This window comes from Marmota marmota, unplaced genomic scaffold, assembly GCF_001458135.2.
Source record: "Marmota marmota marmota unplaced genomic scaffold, marMar, whole genome shotgun sequence".
Lineage (NCBI taxonomy): Eukaryota > Metazoa > Chordata > Mammalia > Rodentia > Sciuridae > Marmota > Marmota marmota.
In genome coordinates, this window is record NW_026000137.1 from 5,159,744 (window position 1) to 5,171,581 (window position 11,838).

Sequence of the window (11,838 nt, forward strand, 5' to 3'; positions counted from 1 at the left end):
ACTTTCAGATTAAGTCAAAGTAAGCCATGAAATGTGTCTTTCATAGTCTGTACCTCCCCTAGAGTGGGTAGACTATATAGGATGTGGAGAACATTAAAGGTCAGACTTGCCAGGAACCAGCTAAGTCTAAGAGATATGAAAAGAAATACAAATGCACTGAATTCCCAATACTTTTAATTAAGCAGCTCACAACTCCTGAATATTTTCATGCCAGTTAGTCACAATGTCCATAGGGTACGAAAAACTACTTATAAGGTTCAGGTTCAGAATGAACCCTTTTCCTTTGGTTCTCCAAGCTGTCAGACATTTACTTTTCTGAATGTTACACTTCTCTGGATACCAACAAAAGGTTTCCCACTAAAAGTTGTAAAGAAGACTATATATAATTTTATGATCATAGAAAATTAAAGAGATCTAATTTTATGAAAAATTCCCAGGACAGAGAGTGTGGGAATATCTACAGTAGGGAGGGCACTGGTAACCATCCAAGCTTTGTGTAAAGAGAAGGACATCCGTCATCATTCTTCACTGACCAGGGCTGGGTTTATAGGATAACAAATAGATACAGTCATGCCCTTCTCTATAGGGGGAAAAAAAATAAAAAGGATAAAAGACATCAAGATGAACCCAAGGGCTGGGGCTGGGGCTCAGTGGTAGAGCACTTGTCTAGCATGTGTGAGGCTTTGGGTTCGATTCTCAGCACCGCATATAAATAAATAAAATAAAGGTCCATTGACAACTAAAATAAATAAATAAATAAATAAATATATATATATATATATATACACACACACACACACACACACACACACACACACACACATATATACACATTTTTTTAAAATATGGACCCAAAACCAATTAGATAGAAAAGTAATATCAACACGTTTTCTTACTGTTTTCTTTCTCTCAAATGAATCTAACTAAGAATCTAGGCTTTAGGTTTTCATTTTTTTCCCCTCATGAGAACAGACTAACAACAAGTGATTTGGAAGACCACATGGAAAAAGTTTCATGAAGAATAAAAATTACATTCTTGTGAGCTTTAAGGAAAAAAATCATTTTAATGTTGTAGCCACATATTTCCAAAAAATATCTCAAATTTACTGTAAAACTGGATTATGAAAAATGCTTTTAATCTTTGATGAAATAACTCCATTATTCAGAATTTTTCTTGAAGAAATAATTCTCCAAAAAAGAGATTCTGATGCACAAACATATTTACAAGAGCATCATTCACAAAGTTTAAAACCAAAAAATAACACAAATGTCCAAAAAAAAGGGAAATTCCTTCATAAATTATAGAACATAAGCAAATGATTTTTTCCCCTTGTACTGGTGATTGGATCAAAGGGTGCTCTACCATTGAGCTGCACATCCAGTCTTTTTTTTTTTTTGAGATAGGGTCTAAGTTTCCCAGGCTGGCCTTGAATTTGTGATCCTCCTGCCTCAGCCTCCCAAGTACCTGGGATCATAGACATTTACCAACTTACACAGTTATCAGCAAAGAGTTTATGAATCCAATTTGAATGCAGACTATATAGAAATATTTGTATAACAGCTAACTACAAAGGGCAGAATACAAATTCTAACTATTTTCTACATTATGCTCACAATGACATAGAATGTATTCATCACTATTAGGAAAGGAGAAGAAACAAGAAGAGGAAAGTCAATTGTTTATATGGAGGGTAAGATTATATAGGAAGCATCTTATTTTCATTTCTGTTATTGTTATAAACTGCTGGTATCTTTTACAAAATAATCCTCCAAAACTGGGTGAATAGATCAAGAGAATTTTTCATTTTATCCTAACTCATGGATTCCTCATGGCTTGGGTGGGAAGGAAGAATGAAAAGTTATTAAAGTCAACAAGCACTAAGGATGTACTCAGTTTACACAGGTTTTACATCAAAGAAAAGGACACAGATTCAGTATTATCTATTCTAGTGCGGTGTTAAAGGAATGGTAAGGAAGCTTCCTCATGGCTTTGGCCTGTGCTGGTTGTTTATGTAGCTGACTGTTCTGTTAATATCTTGTTAATGCATCACAAAGAATAATAAATTATAATAAATGTGGTGATAAAGTGAAATGCTATGTTGAAACTGGGATTGTGTGAACTATTTTACATCTTTATTTCTTTTAGTGTCTGTTCTGGCCCTAATTAGAATGCTACAACAGAAGAATGCATTTGGAGGGTATTTCCCATGAAAAGAGTTATAAGAATAAAGATATTTCACCCTAGAGGATTTCTGAACTTCAGAAGAGACGATAAACCTTGCTATCAATTTTCACTCTACTGTTCATTCTTTAATGAATGTTTTAAGCAATTTCCAAAAGGAAAAAATAAAAAGGATTGGATGGAAAAATAAGCAGGGAAGGTCTATTGTATTCAAAATGCCCACGCAGGAATTATTTCCAAATGTGCCAGAAGCATAAAATGTAATGTGCTACTTATTTTTCATTTGCATTCATATTCAATTTTGCCAGCTACTCAGGAACTTAAAAGCTTTCTACAATACTGAAGATTAGGTGAAGATTATACTTAAGTATTATCTACTTGAAATTCTTTTACAGAGAGACCAAGAACATATGGAAATCAAACAGATCCATATTTTTTTAGACTTTCTGCTTTTTATAGTTAAAATAGAACAAGCAGTTTAATTCTTAGCTTACAGAGCACAGAGGACAGCTTTGTAGCTAGTAATCTTGCAGTAGCGTTTTCTGTACATATTAACACACTATGCTGGACATGGGCCAGCCCAGCAATCTTACCCCCTTACTCTGATAATAGCAACCCTCCCCTTGCTTTGGGAAATTCATGAATGGGTTGGTAATGATGGGATGAGCTGCTGACTATAGCAGTTGGCCCCCAAGTCAGACATGTGACCCGAGCCAGACCAACCAACTCCTCTCATTTTTGGACTTTATTTATTCAAAAGTGACAAAAGAGAAGTTCTCTTCCTTGGCAAGAGAATGATAAGTCTTATGCTTTCTATGGTGATAATGTCTTTCTTCACCTGAAGAAAAAATTAATTAAGAGAGAATGAGGCCAACACAGATACAAGTAGAGTCAAGAAATAAAGAAGAGACCGGACATAACATGAGGGCTGGGGTGGTGGCTCAGTGGTAGAGCACTAGGCCAGGTCCCCACCTCCATTGCTCTGAGTTTAACTTATCTAAATCAAAATAAATAAATTTCTTCTTTAAGATATTTAGGTTTCAGGGGCTGGAGTTGTAGCTCAGTGGTAGGGTGCTTGCCTTGCACTGTGAGGCACTGGGTTTGATTCTCAGCAGGGCATATAAGTAAATAAAAGAAAGGTTCATCAACAACTGAAAAAAAAAATGGTTCTTCTTAAAAAAAAAAAAAAGATAGTTTGTTTCAGATATTTGAAATCAAAGAGGAAGGAGGAGGAAGTGCAAGATAGAAGGGAAGGGGGAAGGGAGGAGGAGATGATGATTTAAAGAGTTGATTCCTCTAACCGAGCCTAACAATGCTGTATAAAGTACACTAAAAATTATACTGCTCCACTAATAGTTCCAATAGCTACTTTGTGAGCTGGATGTGGAGTCACATGCCTGTAATCCCAGCTACCTTTGAGGCAAATGCAGAAGGATCACAAGTTCAAGGCTAGCCCCAGCAAATTTGTGACGCCCTGTCTCAAAATAAAAAATAAAAAGAGCTAGGGATCTAGCTTAGTGGTGAAGTGTCTCTGGGTTCAATATTGAGTTCCAGTTCTATAAAAAAATTTTTATGTGTATCTTATAAAAAAAGAGAAAAAAAATCCCTTCAGTGTTGCTAGAATATCATATATTGAACTTAATGATTTTTAACATGAAATTATAATTTCTTAGAAAAATATCTGGCCATAGATAGTATATAAAGTAGGAATAAAAAATGACAATATTTATGATAAAAATCTTTTTTAAAAATCTTAAATATGCTTATGCTTAGTTTAATTTATCAAATCTACTTCCACATATGAAAAAAATCACAAATTTCAACAGCCAAATATAAAATGTCTAGACAATTCACTGTTGAAAAAAAATGATGTACAACCTCTTTATTAACCCCAATTTTCTCTTCCATCACACAAGCACAACATTTTGCTCTTGTTTTCTGTTCAATTGCCATATTTTCATTGAACATAAATCACCTTATTAACTGGTCTTAATAAGATTTCATGACAAAGACCACAGAACTTTATATTTCAATAATCATTTAACACATATGAACCTACTATACTAGAGAATTGTAGTTTGCAAATGATTGAGAACATTTGAACTTTAATGTTATGAAATGTCTGGTGTCAATCACTTGGTCCAGCCTTCTGAAATCTAAGAAAACAGAGGTCACAACTAAAAATACATAATGAGGGCTGGGGTGGTGGCTCAGTGGTAGAGCACTTGCCTAGCACGTGTGAGGCCCTGGGTTCGATTCTCAGCACCATATATAAGTAAATAAAATAAAGGTCTCTTGACAACTAAATAAATATTTTTAAAAATTATGTAATGAGAGGAAAAAGAAATTCCAACTTAATTAAACTTTCTTCAGACCAATGTTCCCAAGTTTTTTATGATTCAAAGACCTCTGAGAATTTGATGAAAGCCCTGGCCCCACACTCCTGAAAATGCACATGTATACATATTTAACATTCTGAATGTAATTTTCATCATTCCTGAAATTCAGGGTTCATCTGTGAACAGTAGGGTAGGAAACTGTGCTTGAGAACCACTGAAAAGTCCATTTAAGAAAAATGTATTTTAATCGCTTATCTGAAAGGAGCCAATATTTTTTTGAGCCAATATATATTTCTGAGCCAAATTTACTAATAGGAAACACAAGGCAGTATTATGAAAACTTAACCTATTTAGTACTTTTAAGGCCAAAATGGACCATACAGAGCACCCAGAACACAGGAACGGGATATGTGTCATATGGTCTCGAGTGACCCTCAGGAAACCTCTGTCATGCATCAGGGGCTCCTTCCCAGCAACAAGATTTGCATTAGGCAAATTTAAAAGTCTATAAAAATAATCTCCACTCCTCAGTTTATTTACAAAATAAGAGTGGATTAAGGTCTACAGAAGATTTTGAGGAGGAGGCTAGGTGCCAAGCAGGAAAGAGACTTCTCATCTATCTTTTATGCTTAATTTTATTTGGCTCTCAAGGTCCATTTGCCACCCTGCCCTATTCCCTAAGGGGCTGACCTTTAGGGTTCACAGCAAACAATTCCCCACTTCCTGGCTTTGGGTAGCGTTGGATGCTGTAGTTAAGAAGTAGGTTGTCACTGCCAAAACTCATGTTAAGGATTGCTCCCCAATGTGGCAGTTTTGAATGGTCGTGAGACCTTTAAAGTGCAGCCTAGTGTGAGGTGACTGTGTCATGATAACCCTCACAAAGGGATTCAGGCTGATCTCAGGGAGTGAGTTGAGTCTCATACAAGTCATCAGTTCCCACAAGAACTGGATGTTATTAATCAAGCAACCTGGCTCCTTCCTTATCTCTTGCTTCCTGTCTCAATATGTGATCTCTTCCCTAGAAGCTTTTGCCATGCTGATGCTATCTGCCCTTAGGCTCTCACTAGAAGCTGATGCCAGGCCCATGTTCTTGAACCTCTAGAATGACAGGATAACTTTTCTTTATAACTTACCAGTCTCAGGTATGTGTTGTAACAACACAAACACAGTAAGACACTAGACAGTGGAAAACAGAAGATCAGGAAGAGGGAGATGAGTGTAGACAAAGTACTTGCTCTAGGTCCCTGGAGTTGGCTATGTCTCCAAAGAAAGTTGTGACGTCTCACAAGGGCCACTGAACCAATAGTAGAACTCATACTCTGAGTTCCAATATTCACTCCCTCTTATCTCTAATTAATCTGTAATGATTATCCCTGGGTGTTAGTGTTGATGGTAGGGTCCTTACTTCCATGGTTTTATAAATGGCTTTGTTATACATAAACTCTCTTAGTATAATCCTATTTTGAATGTCATCTATTCTCTGCTGAGCCCTTGCCTGATTCACTTCTTTTAAAATATTTATTTTTTAGTTATAGGTGGACATAATATCTTTATTTCATTTTTATGTGGTGCTGAGGTTTGAACCCAGTGCCTCACATATGCTAAGTAAGCACTCTACCACTGAGCCACAACTCCAGCACCTGATTCACTTTTTTTACATTTTTAAATTATATACTACATGAACACAAAACAAAATTTAAATCTTGAAAAATATATGTTGCCTTGAAGCGATTATTTGGTTGTGAAAATTACAATAAGTCATAGGTGTATTAGCAAAGTCATTTCTAATTAATCATTAGCATAACCCAGAAAAAAAATGACTATCCATATAAGAGATGGTTTTCACCATTTTTTGTGAACACTTATAAAAGTTCAAAAACTTAATATCCTATTTTTATATGTATGAAGGAAGATGACAGAATATTAGTTTTCATAGTTTATAGTTAATCTTTTTAAAAAGAAATATATTCACATATATTTAGAAGTAAATAAGTTTACTTCCTTAAAAACATCAAAATCAGCATGATAAATTGAAAATGGGTTAATGGAAGGTCTTCCTAGGTCAATACTAAACTGCTTCAAAGAGTTTATTTCACTAAATAAAAACAAAACAATTTTGAAGCTAATCTTTCTTGGTTTAATAGTTTATATACTTTTATATATTTTAGAAAAAAATCATTAGGTATATCATGATATATACCATGAGATACATATTTTGATAATATAACTAAATCTAAGCTGTTTTCTATAAAAATTTTTCTTAAAAAACACAGAGCTAATCAACTACCCATTAAAAGGAATATGTATTGAGACCACTTTTGTCTAAAGTTTTAGGTAAACATTATGTCTAGTGATTTCTTGAAAATTAATCATGCAATTTGATTTCTATGGATTACTATATAAAAAGTAGAGATACTTATTACTAAGAAACAAAAATTCATAATGAGAACCATTTAAAATATATTTGGCCTCCAGGGGTTTTCATATTCCAACTTTGTGTGCCTCAGGCAGGAAAACAGGAAGTGAACATACCTTTGGGAGTGTTGGAGAGTAAGTTCAACTGGAAAATCTTTCTTTGGAAAGACTGCTTTCATTCTTTACAGTGTGCCTTATTGTCAAGGAATGTTGCAAATAAGGAAAAGAAACAGATGCTTTATATTTCTACCTAAATCCTAATCATTTCCTCAGTTAGATTTGGCTTGTTTTATACTGCTTTTCAGCACTAGTCAGTATAAATATTCTAATTTGGTAGAATTGTGACAGGGAAAAATCTAGATCACCTAATATAATTAACCCACAAAACAAAAGGTCCCTCAGAGAGGAGTCAAATAATGACACTTCTCTGCAACAGTCATCAACAATATTTTAAGAAAAGGGGAAAGAAAGAGAGAGAGAGAGAGAGAGAAAGAAAGAAAGAAAGAGAGAGAGAAAAAGACACTGTGGCATCTTAAAATGAAACAACAGTAAAATGGTGGCTTCTGGGTGCTACTTCTGGATCTTTTCAGAGGACAAAAAGAAGGTTAATCCGTTTCCTTCTTGGCCACCTGACATGAACTTTGGTTGGGTCATCTATGTATACATTTGCACACAAATAAGATATACTGTGTGATTTCTCAAACCCTACTCATTAAAATGGGGTAAAAAAATACTTTGTACAGCAAATTGAAAGGTTCAATTTGGAAACCTGAAACAAAAGAGGACCTAAGAACAAGACAAACGATTAACTCAACCTCTCAATCTTTGGGGAGTTAGGGAGAAGGTGGTAGTTTGCAAGGGCTCTCCTTGACCTCCAAGATATATATGTGAATAGAAAATGCAGAGCAAACATATTTTGCATGTTTTATGAAAAAACAAAATGAGGAGAGATGAGAATTCATACACCTACATTCATGCATTTGTAAAAAGAAACAATGAGAAGAAAGAAATCGATAAAAATGATTACTTATAAGGGAGGAGGAAGTAGCAGCTAGATAGAGGGAAAAGGTGTAAGTGAAACTTCTCTGAGTGTACACTTTATGTATTTCATATAGTTTTGAAAATGTCTTACGTATTTCAAAAATTAAATTAAATCTAAGAATAAAAAGTGCCAACCTTATTTGTAAACAAACTGAAACCAATCTACATATGTAGCAAATTGGTAATATAACTAAACAGAGAAAAACAGCATTTAAGATGACTTCAAAGGACTGGGGATAAAACTCAGTGGTAAAGTGTTTGCCTGGCATGCAAGGCCCTGGGTTCAATCCTCTGTATCACAAAAAGAAAAGAAAAAAAAAAAAAACTTCAGAACATATCTATTTCCTCTTAAGTATCTAAAGAAATACAATGTTGATTTCAAGTATTATTCAGCAATTTTACAATTGGCAGGAAATAACTGTTACTGTTTTTAGGAAGTATGGATTTTTCATATAAGAAAAAATACATGATAGTTTAATAAACTATGATGTTCCTAATTATAATTCAAAAGAAAGTCACAATTTTTTGATCTTTCCACTAAAGTGCTTAGAAGCAATAATCCAATAAAATAAGCACATCCAGGACTCAGATTTCAGTTTCTAGGGTGATTTCTCACTCTTCTAGGTGGGGTAAACTTATTATTTTATCTTGCTTGTATTAATATCATTGGTGAAAGCTGTAATCTTTGTTAGGTAGGACTGTAACCCATGTAAATGGATAGAAAGACAGACAGAGTTATAAAATATGATATTTCCTGGCAAAAATCAGGAGGTTTTAGGAAAGTGACTTTTAAACTTTAATTTGCATAAGGATCACTTAGAGGCTGTTTAGAGCACAGATGTCCAGACTCCATACCCTTGTTCAGGCAAGTTTCACTTACTAGTTCTGTTTACAGAATCCAGGACTTCTTACTTTTTAAATTAATTTTATTAGTTATGCATAATATTATGGTTCATTTTGACATAATTATACAAGCATGAAATGTAATTTGCTACAATCAGTGCCCAGTACTGATGAACACAGCCTAATTCCATCTTAAAATTGGGAGCCATCTCATCACAAAGTCATGAAAAGTTCATTTCTGTTTTACTGTAAAATACTAAGATTTCTATTTGGCCTTATCATAATTTGATGTTTTAAAAACTTGCTTGGGATTCCTGCCTGTGCTTTGAACTTACCAGTGCTGGGCTCTCCTTGACCAAATAAGAACCCTCCCTGAAATTCCAGCTGTTCCTCATTAACTTTGACGTTAGAATCTGAGTTTGCTCCCTACCTTGAGATGTTAAACCATGTAGATCATAAACCTGCTATCTACCCTTGTATTACACTTGCCTGAACCCTGTCAGCTCTAAGTTCCCAAGACAACCCCCTTTTTATAACATTTTGTGCTATAAAAACTTCCCTGTAATCAAACCATTTGCTGTTCTCTGGCCCTGTTTTTCCGGGTGAGACAGCCACTGAAATTCACTGTGGTATATTCATATATGTACATAGGAAAGTTAGTTCAGTCATTCCACTGTTCCTCCTCCTTCCCCCTCAACACCCTCCTCTATCCCACTGATCTCCCTTGTATTTTCATGGAATCTAATCCCCCCCCCCCAGTGGGGTTTTTGATTTCTCTTTTTTTCCCCTTATTTTGGACTAGCTTCTGCGTATCAGAGAAAACATTCAACCCTTGACTTTCTGGGTCTGACTTATTTCATTTAGCATTATATTCTCCAGTTTCACCCACTTACCAGCAAATGTCATAGTTTTATTCTTCTTTATGTCTGAGTAAAACTCCTTATTTTTTAACAATCATACAAACTAATTAAGATGATAATTAAGATCGACATAACTTGGAAAACAGATTTAGTGAAAAGTATAATAGAGATTTTCAAGGCCAATCATACCTTCTCCATTTATTATATTTGAGGAAACAGTAAAAAAAAAAAGTTAAAAGCAGCTACCTCTTGGGAAGAGAAAGTACACAACTTTCTCTTAAAATTCATTAAAAATGTACACACAACTTGGATAAAAATTAAAATTCAATGGGAAACATAATAAATGCTTCTGCTCTGCCCTACAAATTTCACTCTAGTGAAATGAAGGACAGATTCTTAGATTAGTTAGATAAGAACAAAACATGAGAATATTAAACTTCACCATTTGCTGCAACCAGGTGCTTGAAGAAACATCCAAGCTGCCTGGTATCCAAAGCCAAGCTTTCAGTATTTTCTGGACTTTGCCTGACTCTGGTAAGACATTTAATGTACTATGATGAAATGTGATGGTTGGAGGTCTGATTCCATTTCCTCCTCCAGTTTCATCAATGCAACTCTTTTATTTGATCCAACCATATTTCTTTTACCGCTTAGTTTCTCTGAACTTCTTTCCTGAAACCAAATGCTTACAGTTATGCATGCCAGTGATGATTGATTCCAAATGTACAACAAGGGCATCAGGAATGGTGGAGACAGACTAGCTACATGAGCAGAGACAGAATCCACAATTGTTTTATTTTGCTAAAATATAGCATGAAACGGGAAAATTATTTAGGCATTTTACTACTTTCTTCCCACCTCTCTAAAAGCAATATAAAATTTATATACTTCACAATTAATGTTTAGTTAAGTTCAATTCAAATAAATTCAACCAACTTTAACCCTTCATTGGCTCCAAGATGGTGTCTAAAGTTCCTTTTATACTTCTTCAGAAAAAAATTATATATATTTTTTTTTCAGTATCTACATACATGTCTCTTTTTAAAAAATAAATCCTTGCTACTTTATTTAGCATATATTAAATTCTTAAATATGGTTCTACTCTAGATCAATAATCACTGCATGGACCAGAACACAGTAGATGATTCATGGACACAGTCACAGTCATGATTCATGTCAGAATGATTGTGGGGAGGGGAGGAATATATAAACCTGCAAATTCCCAGCTCCTTCCCTACTAGATCTGCTTGAGATTTCTACATGTGGGGCTTGGACTGTGAATTATTTATGCCAAAGTTCCCCAAATGATTCAGCGGCAGCCAGTCTGAGGATCAGCATTTGCAGATCACTGAAAATCCACTTACCTCAATAGAATGAGAACTTAACAATATTTCAAGTCCTATTTACTTCCTGCTGACAGGAGGCTCTCAAACAACCTTTGGGTTTGATGCAGCAAATTCTTAGAGAGCCCAGGATAGCCAGAAAATGTAGAACTTCTTGGTAATGCTCCTGCCAGGAAAACTTTCTCAGCTGACTTACAGAACCAAAGAATGATATAATGATATATTCTTGTAAAAGAGTATATGATGGGAGGTAGAGAGAAAAGTGAGTTTTTCTAGATATAAGTAGCAATCGGGTTCATTATATTTTCACTCCAATGGAGAGTCAGAAAAAGTCCAAGTTTACTCCTATCCTACTGCGGGAAATGTTTTCATGCTTAACTAGGCAATTTTTAAAAGAACTCACAAAAATCAGTATTATAGTTACATATTACTCAGTTGCTTACAGCAGTTCTTTCCATTGTGGTTACATATGCCACTAGTTGAACACAGGATGATTTTGGAGACTCTTTGTTTAGGGAACCGTGATAACATACATCAGGAAAAAAATGTGATTAATATATCAAATCTATGATTACACAGATGTTGATACTCCTTAGGAGGGTAAAGTAGTTATTTAGTATTTTTAAAATGACTCAATTTCAAGAAATATAGTCTGTAAATAGTAAGTAATATAGTCTGTAAATATAGTCTAAATATAGTAAATATAGAATTATAGTCTGTAAATAATAAAATAAGTAATACTCAGATATAGCTAATATTTTTTCTTTCCATGAATTTTTTTTTCCTAGTGTTGAGGATTGAACATAGGACCTTCC

The 11,838-nt window shown here is 34.5% G+C and overlaps 1 protein-coding gene across 4 annotated transcripts in view; it reads right to left on the minus strand.

Annotated features, from left to right (window-relative positions):
- Adam22 (ADAM metallopeptidase domain 22) overlaps positions 1–11,838 on the minus strand; it is a 186,389-nt gene that overhangs the window by 146,556 nt on the left and 27,995 nt on the right. The gene's annotated exons all lie outside the window — the stretch shown is intronic.